Source organism: Melopsittacus undulatus, chromosome 4 (assembly GCF_012275295.1).
Source record: "Melopsittacus undulatus isolate bMelUnd1 chromosome 4, bMelUnd1.mat.Z, whole genome shotgun sequence".
Taxonomy (NCBI): domain Eukaryota; kingdom Metazoa; phylum Chordata; class Aves; order Psittaciformes; family Psittaculidae; genus Melopsittacus; species Melopsittacus undulatus.
Window position 1 is genome coordinate 5,779,516 of NC_047530.1, and position 15,206 is coordinate 5,794,721.

Consider the following 15,206-nt stretch of genomic DNA (forward strand, 5'->3'; position numbering starts at 1 on the left):
ACAAATTGAAATCCTCCTAGATTTAAATATGAGTTGCAAGAAACATTTGCTTCAAACCAAAATGACAGTTTTTCATGTCAAATCTCATTAAGTTTTGAAACAAGACCAAATTCTGGCTTTGAAAAGCTTCAAGTCTTGACAAAACAATTCAGAGAATTTAAGAAGAATTTACAAGGAGTTTGTTTTCCAGGATCAGAAAATCAGATCCTCAAATCTGCATTTAATGGACAAATGAAACAGCAGAAAGATAATGCTTAGCTCTTGTCTCGATAGCTAATGTCATCTTCCTGTCTCATTATTGTTGCATTTCTTTTGCATCAGCTTCTCTTATTCAAAAAACCCTGCTTTGTTTTAAGTCAAAAGCCCCTACTGGACTTTCACTTGCCCATCACGCAGCACATAAACCTGCTTTTTGTTTTTCTCCCCTCTGATTTTGCAGAACAGTTTTTCAAGGTGATTTTAGTACCCAAACACAACGAAACCCTGTGAAATTCAAACCCTTTTGCATGTTGTATCTCTCTGGTCTCTTTTTCTTCTTGTGGAACATCCTGTTCTTTGCTTTCAGCCTTTCCTATTTCTATTCCAGACACTCCCCAAGGTATGGTATTTTCCTACTTAAAGCAGTTCCTCCTGCTCCTCCTTTTATATGCAGAAGGCACCTCTGTTCTCTGAAATGCTATGGCACAGTCCTTTCTCTGCAACCATGAGAGCGAGAAGTATTTTTTCTTGTTCAGTAAGAAAAACATCCGAGTCACCAGATACCCATATAAATCTCCACCCTAAAAACACCCAGCTCTTCCATGTTGCCAAGGAAATGAGTACATAGTTAATCACGATGAACAAAACACAGTCCCCTCCACCTTCTCTATTTCTTTCAGCCTGTCAACCCTCCAGACAAGAAGCTTCTTACCTCATTTCTGTACAAATATGAGGGATGAAACAAAATAATTAAGAAAAAACCTCCATATTTTGGGTAAGAGCATCCTACTTTAGCAGATTTAAGCAACAGAGAAACATAGGACATGTTGGTGACTGAATTAGGTTACAGGCCAGAGAAACTGAAGCCAGGAATTGCACAGGCACCCGGAGGTCAGCAGATTTCTCCTCTCTTTCTCTGTGTACCCTGCAGTGTTCTGTTAGCATTTTGCAATAGGCTCAGCAGCTAAGTTTTTGGGGTGGGTATAAGAGCACACCACTTCTGCGGTGGCCGTTGTGCTTCCTGTTTTCTCAAGGCTGATGGAGACGAGCTGGCGGGGCTGCTGATTTTGAAACAGGGGCAGCTGCATGATTGCCTTGTGAGAGTTCAGAATGAATCACCAGCTCATCCTTATAGAAAAATCCCGAAGCTTTCCAGAGCTGGAACTCTAATGCTGATGGCATTGGGCTACCTGCTTGTGCATTGAGAAGAGGGTGGGGAATGCCTAGAACACCAGTCAAAAATCAAAGAGTCAGACCACAAGAGATCATGAGATTAGTTCATAAATCATACAACTTTTGGAAAAGATTTTTTTTCTGTTCATTTGATTTCCATTCTTTGAGATACATCCCATAATTCTGTATTTTTTATATATATTTATATATTTGTAATATAAAAACCATGAAGTATCATGGGACTTGAAATAAAACCACAAATCATTAATACTGGATGGGCAGGAAGGTGACTGAAACACAAAACTACCTTTACACACATTTTGACCAATAAATATCAAACCATTGGAGGGTTTAAGGATACACTAAATTCAATTTGTTGGTAAAAGAAGGGAGCTTTTTGGTGAAAGACAGGAAAGGAAGGGAAATTACATTAATAACATAAAAAACTTCTGATGTAGAATCAAAGATGAAGAACAGGGGGTTGGAACTAGATAATCTTTAAGGTCCATTAGAATCCAAACTATTCTCATACACTATGAATAAATCTATCCTCTTACAACTTTATCCAGTTATGTATCAACGTAAGACATTCCAGATCCGTTTACAAGTAACTACAGTATAACCAGGATCAGTGTCCCTGATCAGGACACTCTCAAAACTGAAATGAGTATTTGAAGCACCAGCTTGCAAGAACAAATCAAGCCAACCAACCAAACCAAACCAAACCAAAGCACCTAACCCTCCCAAACAAACAAACAAAATGCAGTTAAATTCATCCTGTACTTTGAGCTCCAGACTCAAACCAGCCCCTAGATTGTCTAGAAATTTGAGGCTAACACCTGTTAGCCTATGCTAATTAATATGCTTGAGAAACCTTGCATAGCCAAAGCAGTGCATATTTTACCATGCACTAAGCTCCATGAATTAAATATTAGACTTTCCTCTATGCTTTGTGTTGTTCATCACAGCACTAGCCATTTTTGGCAAACTAACATGACTCTTTTTTAACCTGTTTCACTTCAGATCCAAGTTCCCCAGCCTGCTCCAGGTAGTTTCATGATTAAAGCCTTAATTCATTAGTGCTGTCTTCAGTGCCATGCACAAAAGCAGCCCAGGTCTATATTTTGGAAACACGAGCTATGCAAAAGGAAGGGAAATAGTGAGACTAGAAAACCTCTCTTAAGGTTGAAAGGAGCAGTGGTCAAAGGAAGGACTGGTAGGACCCTCCTGCAGAGATATGTATGGTCAACTCCTAACATTTGGAGCCAGCTCAGAGAGGAACAGAGACTACTATTTAAACCAAATAGCTTCATTACTCCTTGATCCTTATTGTATGTCTCATGCCTCAAAGCGATCTATATGTTCAACCTAACTGACCATTAAAAGTTTGTATTGTGCTGGATACATTTAACACACATACTACTGAAAGTATTTCACTACCTGTATGCTAATACCTCTGCTTTTAACCATCTGTTTGAACCTCATGCTACAGAGTCTAAAATACCCCCAAATATTTGCACATCATTTTCTACTTCCTGGACCTTCACACCCTCCTACTCTTGCCTGGTCCCCCATAATCTTAGACTGTATTTTGCTTACATATTCAATATGGATGAATGTCCCTCTACTTTCTGAATTCTTGTTATAGGCCTGCCCTGAGTTTTCACAGAGAAGTGAATACGAAAGAGCTCGAGTTCCTCTCACCACACTGCATTTGTTTCACTTTCTCCACCTTTCACTCACTGATTTAATCTGCAGCTCTCTGAGCTCAAGAGTAGGGTTCCTGAATTCTGAGTTCGTAGGATGAAGACATTGGAGTTGCTGGAGGATGCAAGGAATGAGGACACGCCATTAGCTATCTCCCTGATCTGGCTCAGTGCCTCTCTATTTAAGAGTGCATTTCTTTACCCACATTCTTTACTGAAAATCTCATCAAACCTGCTTAGTAGTATCTACTCAGGGGTTTGCACATCAAACACTAGAATAGGAAAGGGCACATCCCAGTATCCCTACCATATTGCTGAGCAAAACTCTAAGAATCAGTCTATGGTGTATTTTAAGATAACTTACTGATTTTTCCTCCCTGGCTTCAGAAGTGGAATGACTGCAGTCTCCCCAGTCACATGCATCTTTGAGGGTCTGGCATGCAGCTCAGTTTGCAGCAGTATGGAGCTAGCATGGTTCTTGTGGAGCAGTTCTTTATAACCTCAACTGAGGTGTTCACAAACTGAAGCAGTGTAGACAGATGCAGGCAGTCTTGGAACTTGAGAGGAAATTCAGTGCCAAAAGATGTGGAATGGGATAAAATGGATGTAGATGGTGGTAAAAAAGGACAAAATCTAGCAATATATAATCTGTGGATTTACTAGTGTTCATCATTTTGAATGACATGATGAATACTAAATTCTTGAAAATGTACAACAGTATTTGCTGGAGCTGAACTAACCCAGAGGACCAAATCTCATCACTTTGCACTTCCTGGTGTACAACAGCAGCTCCAAAGCTAATGCATGAGGAAGGAGGCCTTACCAGACCTGTGTGATAAACCTGCCCAGTCCTTTGGAACCACATACCACGAGTGACAGAGCCCATACTGACCAGAAAGGCAAGCTGCTCTCTAGAAACTGGCTACCCCAGACTGCTCCAGGTCCGTGGCTAACCATCAAACCAACTGTCAGACTGCTAGGTGGGGGTGAGAGGGTTGCAGTGTTGTTATGAAAGTTGTTTATCCACTGATTATCAACAGCAAGAGCGTACATGAAGTAACAGCAGGCTTTTGCAGGCAGAGACGCTGAATTACGTTATGGCAACAGATGATACACTGTGCTTATGGTTTGTGTTCCAGCAGAAGCCCATGGATAAGTTAGCAAAATGCAGTCTTATTCCTTTCTTCCTCAGGGCTTGATAAACACAGATTGATCAAAACCAATGTGGACAGCACTAGCAAAGTGTGGCATGTGAAAGTTCTAGCTTATGCTTATACAGTGTTGAGCAATCTGGAACCTTATTCTTTTCCATAGAGATAATAATCAGCAGAGTCCACTCCAGACAGTCTTGTGCAGCTAGTCTGCAGCCTTGTCCTTTTACATAACACCGGTGTTTTCACTTCAGGTGGTCAGTGGTGTGGGCATGAATACAAGCTTGAGCTTGAAGCTATCAGATAATTCTGAAGTCTGTTAAAGAGGAAAAGTTGCGGTGACAGAATTTCCCAGAATGTAGCAAATTCATATCACTGCATAGAAGAATGTATCAGTGAGATGTTGCAAGGCTGGGCTGGATGACAGTTCAAGAATTCAGGGCTCAATTCTCATTTTTCAGGTAACAGCTTTTTTCTGCTTAGGACCAAGACCATGTTATATCAAACCTACATGGGTTTTTTTCAGTTTGGATTAAATTATGTGGAATATGGATGAAGAACAAGAGCTTCTGTTCCTATGTAAGAGGCCTATAAAGATACTACTGGTTTTAAGAAGATAAGTCCTTTTCTTTGTCTTGTTTTCACTCTTGCTCTTCAGCTTCCTTTCCTAATCAAACGGGAAGAAAAGCAACATGCTCTCGATGCTCTAATAAGAAACTAGTAAAAAAACCCACAAAACCTTCTTAGTGTGAGTGAAACCTCTTTGACACCCTCGTATAGAGAATTTTCTATATATGAACATAAGCAAGTATAGGAGACATACCACACAAGTCACTGTGGAATATGAAAGGAGTAGCCAAGCTCAGCAAGGAAGTGTTCCAAGGTGTGTTTTCTGATTGTCTTATGAACAGTTTTATAGATTTTGAAGAAACTGGATCCAGGGAAAAAATGACTAAATAAAAACTTTGTGGAAATTCCTTACATTTCCAATCCAGTCAAATACAATAAACATGCTCCATTGAAATACACACACAAAATCTAGAGACAAGTCATCTATGGATTTATCACTATCTAGAGAAGGATTGGCTCTGTTGTAAGAAAGGAAGCAAATTCCTCACCTGTTGAAGGCTGGTGAACATAGATCATACTTCTGGTGCACATGTATGTGTGTGAGGCCTTAAATTCTTTGACCAATAATTGGTACTGAACAGGATATGTGCCCTCGATACAGCTGGAAGAAAAATAAGGTAGTCCCTTGTCCTAATAGCCATATGTTCCACAACAAATACATCATCTCATTGGTAAAAGGCGTATAACAAACGTGAAGGAAGAAAGCGGATTGAGGATCCATGCATTGAAAGACAGAAGGACCAAGAACTGCAGAATTACATAATGACTTTAAAACCACTTCAGATGTTTTGCTCATATTGGTTTCAAGTGGGTTCCCTAATGACAAATTAGCAGTCTCTGATGATACATAGATGACCACCAGAGCAGTCATTACAGATTCTACAAGAAGACTTCTGCAAAGCTAACATCTAATCTGACAGTCAGGTCACAGAGTAATGTAATGCAAATGCCATACATCCAAGACAGGCTGAGAAAACAGATTTAGCCTCAGTGGCATGTGCTCAAATGCTAAATTAAGAGAAAGGTCCTGCTGGCTGACAGGATCTGGGAGAAAATTGTCCTAGGATTGAGACAAATTCTCTGGGGGAGATTTCATTCAGTGTGCTACAAACTGTCATAAAACAGGTCTGTCCTGAATAACATATTATTGTGCAGAGATCTTCAATACAGTGGTATGGCCAGACCCACGCCTGATCTGAGGTTTTCTCTTAGTGCCTTGCCGAGTAGGTATATCAGTTTGTGGGGGGGATCTTGAAGATGCTGCTATATTCTGGGGTGTGGATAATCCTCCTGTGGCATTATCCTGAGACTAGAAGGCCCTCATTGTCTAAGGTGTGTATTTAGCACCATAACACATAGGAATAAAGCTTAGGGGAAAATCCCCAATAGATTGTAAGATCACTGACATGTAAATTAGCAGCTATTTTAGTTACTCTTGTATTAGGCACTATTGTCACTAGAGCATCCTTTAAGGAGGGTCTGCCAAGAGTGATTATTTTGGGGCAACTTACCTTTTCTGAAGCAATAGCAACCAAAGTTGTTGATGAAAAGGTTACAAATAAACAGACTATCACAGATTTGACAAAGTTTGACTCAGATCTTGGGGCTTCCAAATGGAGATGATTCTCTATAAGAAAACAAACATGAATCAGACTTAAGAAGAATATAAAGCCTTTTAAACTTACAGGGACTACAGCCTGACACATCTGGTTTCAAAAGTTAAGTCTTGTTTCAAGAATGTAAAGAATAAATCCATCTGGGATGGATGAAGACTTTCAATGAAAAAAAAACAAAAGAATACCACCGAAAATTGTTTATATTTAATTTTTGTTGAAACAACATGACAATTACTTCCTAATTTGGGTTATTTTTTGTATTTCAGTCAAGTTCTTTCATCAGTGATGTTCCCAACACCAAGTCAGATGTAGTCCTTTGGGGTTAAAGTGAAAACCCTGTCCTTGTTTCTTTGAAAGCACAAGTAGACCATTTGGTAGTGAAGTGACTATGGAGGTGTCAAGCATCTGTTCATTACTCTTGTCTCAGGAGTTAGGGATAGCAGGTAACTGTAATAGATGCATCCAGTTTTTATCTTCCTAAGAACTGATTGGATCCAGAGAATAAACAGAAAGATTTTTAGGCACTTTCTTTCCATGGTAGCAGGAAAGCAGCTGGGAGTGATCCCAGGCTTGTGCAAAGTGCAAAGAGCTAAGGGTATTTGTTGGATGGGAAGAGAGCTACCCAGTGTCTCTCTCCAAGCCTAGACATACTGGCCATAAAGAAAAGCCTTGTCTCTTCTGACCTCATGAAAAATGGACATGGAAAGAAATGAGGAATGTTCTCTGCAGGAGATTCTGAGGAAGAATAAGGTCATCCTTTCATCACCAAGAGGTAACTTGTGAAAGGTAGTAGTTTTAGTGTTGCCTCCCTTGAAGGTTTGATGTTCATGTTCCAGCAAGAATAAAGAAACATAGAGCACTGCAAATCCCACTACCAATTCAATACTGTTTGCTAAATATAAAGCGCTCTGTCACCAGAGGTGAAAACACCTTGGTATATACTGATATCTCAGGGACTACAAGCAAATGAGCTGATAGTTTGGTGCCTGAAAGTCAATGATAAAGGGAAAGAAATCATTATTATAAAGTTTGAGTCCTTAAACAACCCTTTGCAACTTTGCTCAGCATTCTAGCTGGCAGGAAGTCATGGGATCCACGTGTTGTGTTACTGCTTTTTGCCTCCCACTTACAGAGGAGAGTTGGCTAAGTGTTGTGACCCATACTGCAACAATATAGGTTGATTGCAGATTAAACATGTCTTCAGTTGATCCTCAAGGATCATACCCAATTCTTCTAGGTCATTCCAATGGCAGTCCTCTTCTTAGGACTAGCAGAAGTTATAACATCTTTGTATGGTTTTCATTTTCATTCTTCGTGATCAGATACAGAACAATGAAAATGCAGGGACTCTGCCAGGTCCTTCCTTCACAGCACTAACTATTCAATGCAACATGAAATGCAGTTAACCTGCAGACCTCCTAGGGTTTTTCAAATCTGTGATCCCAAAATAAAGGAGGCTCTAATCCAACTAATTTTAATCATCACCCTTCCTTACATTATTTCTCTACTGTCTGGGTTTAGCTTTCCAGTTACTCTCCTTTTCATGCAGCGTATCTTCTATCACCTGGCTTAGCACTTGTACTAAGATGCAAGACATAACCTCACAGGAGGCTTGCTTTTTTGGTTGGAGAACCTCTCATCAGCCAGACTTCCTTCCCAAAGTGAAAGGAGTCAGTCTGTGCCCCAGTGCCCAACTGAGCTCTTTAAGATCACCTTCCCATAGTCCTGACACCTAATACATATGCAGTCAATAATCCCTTAGATGATTTCCTGCTACTGGTGGTTTGAGGATAGGAAGCAGTCTTTTACTTTCCATAGGACAAGAAGAATAATCAATGAAATCCACAGCCTGGAGTGGATGGGAACATCAGAAAACAGTATCATGAGAAGAGCTCAGCATATCGTGCAAAGGAGGAGCAAAGTGGCAAAAGCTGTTCTAGTAAACTTCTATTTACTGGCATGCTATTGAGTAATAGTTATGGTAACGTGTTTGTTCATACTTACAAACACTGATTCTCTGCACACAACCAAAAAGAAGTCCGAATAGGGACTTGGTTAGCAGGTGGTGTTCAGAAAGGGATAAATATTGTAGGGCTCTCTGTACAGTTATCGCTGTTCTTCACAGTGCTCTCAACAGCAACTTAAGAGCCAAATCTATTTAAAAACAGTAAATGCAGAGAAGTGAAGTTGCCTTTGGTTGTGCTGTTTTTCTCTTTCCCGTTGCAGCTTCCTCTTTCTCTTCACCAGCTCAGCACTGCTGGCAGCTTTTTATAAACCACGATTCCTACTGCTGTCAGCTTGTTTGGAAACTACATGGTGAGCTCAGTCCAGCAGCTACTGCTGTGGGTTTGTGTTTAATTGCAGACCGGATTTGCTTGAAGTTCTGTACCTACCACCATAATTTTCATTCCAAAACACTCAAAGAGCTCTACATATTCAAAAATACTCAGTACAAAGCTGGATTTTGCACTACATAAGTGCAGCTATATAGCATAAACTGAAAGTGTAAGTGCATTCCCATAAAAAGCAGTAAAGACCTGCACGATGCATATGGGAGTGGTAGCTTCTGGAAGGTTAAACTGTGGCAGGGCAGTCAGTAATGCTGGGTTATTCTAGGTTGAGAATAAACTGTGCAAAAGGGATGTTGTGACCAGAGCAATAGCTGTGAAACAAAAAGCAATATTGATAAGATCTTCATTTGTAGAGGAATCTTCTACAATACCTTTGACATCTTTAACACCAGAGACAGGGTGGGTGGGTGAGTAGAGTGCTGTCCAGAAAGATTATGATTATATGAATAATAAGGAATAAACCAGTGAAAAGGCTTCATCTAGCCATAGCGTCCAGGAGAGATTACTAGGAAAGTAGGCAGAGGAAACAACAGAGAGGAGCAGGAGTGGAACTGAAGAGACACTGTAAGTTGACATAGTGATATAAAGAGCAGCAGCACTCCATATGTCTTTGTCCTCTGCTTGCTGCTCCAAAGGCAAACTTTGCCATTGGTTTGGTGGTGAAACTAACTTGGAACAGACACATTATATTTGTTCTCACCACAGGCAAAATCCTGCAGGACTGGAGCACGATGGCAAGATCACGGCTTGAAGCAAATGGTACTTAGAAGAAAAGCCATACAAAGAAAATAAAATCAGAGGTTCCTCTAGGTCACTGAGCTCAAAAACTTGTTTACTTAGAATCATAGAATAGTTAGGGTTGAAAAGGACCTTAGGATCATCCAGTTCCAACCCCCCTGCCATGGGCAGGAACTCCTTACACTAAACCCTAACACCCAAGGCTTCATCCAACCTGGCCTTGAACACCACCAGGGATGGAGCATTCACAACATCCTTGGGCAACCCATTCCAGCACCTCAGCACCCTTACAGTAAAGGATTTCTTCCTTATATCCCATCTAAACTTCTGCTGTTTAAGTTTTAACCCATTACCCCTTGTCCTATCACTACAGTCCCTAATGAATAGTCCCCCATCAGCATCCCTATAGCCCCCCTTCAAATACTGGAAGCTGCTCTGAGGTCTCCATGCAGCCTTCTCTTCTCCAGGGTGAACAGCCCCAACTTACTTGCAGATCTCTAAAATGCTTCCATGTAGGTGCAAACATACATGCAAGTTACATGATCAGTTTAAGCCCACTGATAACAGGGTTACTTTTTGTTATTATTCTCAAACCACTCAGAAGTACTCCTTGGACTTAGAGGGGTGTGTAGACCATGAGTTGAAAAGTCACTAAACCATGACTGGAAAACATAGGTCTGAACACAATGCTTTTACGACTTAATTTCTGTATTAGTGAATTAAACAAAAACATCATTAATAGCAGGCTGCAACTGCAAATGATGTAAAATTCTGTCACTTTTTAAAATACACAAGGCAGTACATGTATTAAAGTTTAAATAAACAGCTAAGGATTTGTACATAGGTGAGGTCTGTGACTGATGAGACAAAAAACTTGAGTAAGCCCAGGGATATAAGAGTGGGAATAAGATGACTGGAGAAGAGCTGAAGCTCCATTTATCACTAAACACATTTTATCAACAGCTTTGCCTATATTCGTCCATACTGTATGTGACTGCATGTAGTATTCCTAATAGAACTGTAACCCTCTCTGACCATTATCAGTCATAAGGAGACCCCTCCTCAACAGACAAAGCCATTGGGAAAGTCTGTCCCTTTCTCAGCTGGCAGGAATCCTGCAATCTGGGGACAGAGACAGTTGAGTTATAAATACTCAGCCGTGGCTCCGTTTTGGTGTCTGCTCCTCTGTCTCCTACCATCTCCTACTGAGAAAAGAACCATTTCCCTTTTCTTAATGACCACTAAAATCATTTAGGGAATTTCCAGCACACGGTGTACAGATTCTGATTCACTTTTACCCCAGAAAATGTTTAACTCCTTCTGGGAATTATTGTGAATTGATTCAGTCCTACAAACTAAGATACCTCAAGTTCCTTTTCCCTTTTTCCCTTTCAACCATATATGAGCACTTGGCATCCAAAGTATTCTGCTCCTCTGCACCTCTCTGTCACTGCAGTGAAATCTTCTTAATCATGAGACCCTAGGTTCTCACACTGTCAGTTGGGTTGGATATGTGGACGTTTCTTCTGAAATGGGAAGACAATTCTCTTTTTCTTATTTTTTGAGGCACATATACACTTCTTTGCTTATTCTTCTGTAACATTCATGTTTCACTCCTACTACTAATACAATATGGTCAAAAAAAGCCCTCTGTTTTCCCTCCCTTCTACCTCCTTCTTTTAGCAAAGCTATTCTTCTTGCTCTTGCTGTCACTTGGGTGTTGTCTCTGACATTACACCAACCAACACAAGCAGGCTTTGTCAAGGATGTGCAGTTTCCTCTTGCAGGACACCTATAAGATGAAGTTTTAACATGTTCCTTCCATGGCCTAAACTGTCACCCAGCAATGGCCTGAACTATGGCACTCTCCATCTCTCTGGCCTGCCTGGCTTCAGACTCTCTGTTCCCTTCCTCTCCTTTCTCCATTGTAAAGGGAGACCAAAACAGTGTTCAAATGCTCTCTTTTGTATTTCTCCACCATATTCCTCTCAATTACCACATCAACACAAAAAGTTGAAGTCCTTTTAAGACACAGTTGGCCCTCCCTAGTCATTGTTTAATGTATAACGTAACACAATAATTGTTTGGCATAAAGAGTTAAATACAGCTTATTACAGTCAAATACTAGATTGTAGGCACAGAAAATTGCTTGTATTAAAAAAAAGATGGCAGAATTAGAAAACCAACAACTGCAATTGTGAGAACAGGAGGGAGGAAATAAAGTATCCGCTCAAACAGCAGAGGTTTAGATTGGATATAAGGAAGAAATTCTTTACTGTTAGGGTGGTAAGGCACTGGAATGGGTTGCCCAGGCAGGTTGTGAATGCTCCATCCCTGGCAGTGTTCAAGGCCAGGTTGGACGAAGCCTTGGGTGATATGGTTTAGTGTGAGGTGTCCCTGCCCATGGCAGGGGGGTTGGAACTGGATGATCTTAAGGTCCTTTCCAACCCTAACGATTCTGTGATTCTATATTATATAGCAGAAGAACTTTACAAAAAATATAGTACTAAAACACAGAGCAAAACACCTGCAACCAAACAAAATATTAGCACCTCCTTCAATGGGCATGCAGTCTTTATGTGGCTGATGTAGCATTAGTAAAAGCAAGGAGCAAACTCTGCTTCTAAACGATTGAGCAGCTTAACATGGAGCTACTTATCTCTAGACTGCCATTTTTTTCTACCAGAAGATAAGTGAAAGATGTAATTTTTTAACCAAACCCTGCGGATTTCAAGGCAAGAAAGCAAAAATGAAGCCTAAAGAATCTAACTGGATGTGGCATATAGTAGAGATGGTCTAAGATTACAAAAGGATGAAACATAATTAATTCAAACACAATTTCTCTTAGCAGTAATTACTTCTGTAAAAAAAAGCTTCTATAGATAATATACTACAGTGTGTCATACACACTTGTCCTAGTCACACACATAAAGCTGTGACATGAGGCTTGCTTGCATGCTGCACCTCTTACACAGCCAAACATCTACTGTGAGGATGTATAAAGATCATTAGCTTCTAGTGCTTCAGTTCCTCTGTTTATACAACATTCCAGACACAAAGTCCTTGTGAAAGTGGTGGCAGAGAATGGGAAATGCAGCTGTAAACCCACCAGCTACCTAAAGTTATGTTTACCTGTGAATAGTGGTTTTCTCTTTAGAATTCTGAGACATGAGATATAATCCTACTAAGACACAAGTCTGTAAAGCATTATTTGCATTAGGAGAGCAAGACTTCTTCTTAACTGCACTCTCAGAAAGAAGTGCTGCCTTAATATCCAAATCAAACCCTATACAGCAGACACAGCGTGGTGGAGGTCACTGCAGAGCCAAGGGTACAATCTTCTCTAAGGGTGGGTGCAGATTAACTATTTCATTCGGATCATAAGTGTACTTCTAAAGTTAATGTCATGATCCTCCCCACTTACTGTGCTTTAATTTGAACCACACAGCAGTATTAGAGCACATAAACTGGATTCTTTTCGTATGAAACTGAAGACTGGGCTCAGGACTAGCAGTAAATGGGAATTCCATCTATGGCATTAGACTAGAGACAGTCTGAAGCGAAACCCCCTAAAAGAAAACCAGACAGGTTGTTGAGCCTTCATCAGCAACTTTTTTCTCTACAGATAATGCTCTTCTGGAGTCATATCTCAGATGCAACTTTTTATTCCAGCTTAATTTTCACTATTAAGGTATATGATTGGAGGGGGGGGGGGGGTGAGTGGGAAACACCCACAATTGGACTGCAGGTTTAAGCACAAGTCTATGAAGGGATGGTAGACAATACTGCTTGCATCTTACTGGTGCTAATGGTAGATTGGATGTAGACTTCAAGAGTAAATGGTATTAGAGCACTTTTCCATGTCATTTGCTTGAAATGGTACAAGAGTTTGGATGACTACAAATGAGCAGGAATGTGTAAACTGAAAATCTGTTGCCTGCAGAATGCAGAAGATCATTGAAAACTGGCATCAAATCTTCCAGCTATTTGAAAATGCCTTAAAGCCAAACTAAGTTTTTCTGAGTAGATTATAAAATGTAGATGAGATGTAAATAGATCTTGAAGCCAAATAAATTGCCAAAGGGATATTTTCTTCTTTGCTGAATTCAGCTTTATGGATAGCCTGAAAGCTACTAATAAAATGAGGAATAAGTGCTTTTTATTTCTAAAAGTGGTTGTATACCATCATGGCTCTTAAAAACTCCATGAAGCTTTCTGGATTACTACTGACTCAAATTATTCCTCCTCATCCCAATGAAAATAGGTATCTTCATTCTGATATGGATTTAGTCTAGTCTAAGCTTGAAAATCTTTGTCAATAAAGCAAAGTTAGTTAAGACTGTGATATTTTAATGACATTTCCCACTGGCAAAAGTAATTCTAGTGATGCTGTGACATAAAACTCAGGAAATCTTGAAAGCTGGACTGTCAAAAGCACTTTTTTGCCCCTAGGAACTTCATCAACTCTAGGTGGGAATGCCCACCCAGTGAAGAAAAGTCTTTGTTCAACTGTAGCTATGGTAATAAACCTGTGGGTATCCCAAGGGTGCATTAGTGACTGATAGTGTGTAACAGTGGAAAGGGGAGCATGTATTTCAGTGCAGTCTGCATTCAGTCTGTTAAGGATCCTAAGGTGATGCTCCACATGAGAAAAAGTGGTAACAAATTCTTTTGAGCCAATAACTTCCAGCAGCCATTTCTGGGCTCCTACCCTCCCTCTCACAGTGGAAAAATGTAACAAAGATATCTCAACTCATAGCTTCAACTCAGTATCCTATGTAACAAAGAGTTAAATGTCGAGGACTGTGCTCAAGAGCTCCAGACCCCCCTTGGTTCAACAGTTGGAGACACCCATAGGCTCTCTTAAGAGAAGAGGGCATGTCGTCTGAATGGATATTCAGTGTTAAAGGATAATATACAAGACCCATAAACCTTATTATCTCAGCATAAAACAAGTTCAATGGAAAACATAGCTCTGGGAAGAATATGGAACATATAAGGGAATCCTTGCTTAGAGTTCTTGTCTTACTGCTACAAGAAAACTCAGTAGCAGACTAGTAAACACCTGCTTCTGACTTAAAGACTTCAGAATGAGTGATGTTGCATGTGGTTTTAGCAGGGTGAAAAATTACCTTCTGAACACCAAAGAAGGTTTGAGGTAGCGGGACCTCTCTGTGATGTGGCTGCAAGTTCAAACCCTTTTGCTTTGGTAGCTTGTGGTTAGAAATAGCTTGAAGAATAAATGGGTAAAGGTAGGGGAGGAGCTGTTTCAATAAACTGCACACAGTGAGGTGATGCTTAGAGGGAAAGTTTCTCAGATTAATATGAAATTCAAATGTTTTCAGAAATAAGCATTCAGAAACTTAATCTTTCAACTCAGCAGGTTTTTCTCTAGCTCTACAAATTCCCAAAATGGAGAAGGATCCCTACCCAACTTCAAAAGCCTTTCTGAAGGTCACCTTACACTCTGTGAGTAGCAGTTTGCATCATAGGCCTCTGGAAATCAGTTCTGTACTATACAATCATTTGATAACTTCATCTGTTTTCTGCATGTAAGTCGTCTAATAAGGTACTGCAATGTTCTGGGCCAGAAGCATTGTCCCTAGTAGGCCTTCCTTTAGGAGTGAGAAGATTCTGTGATTA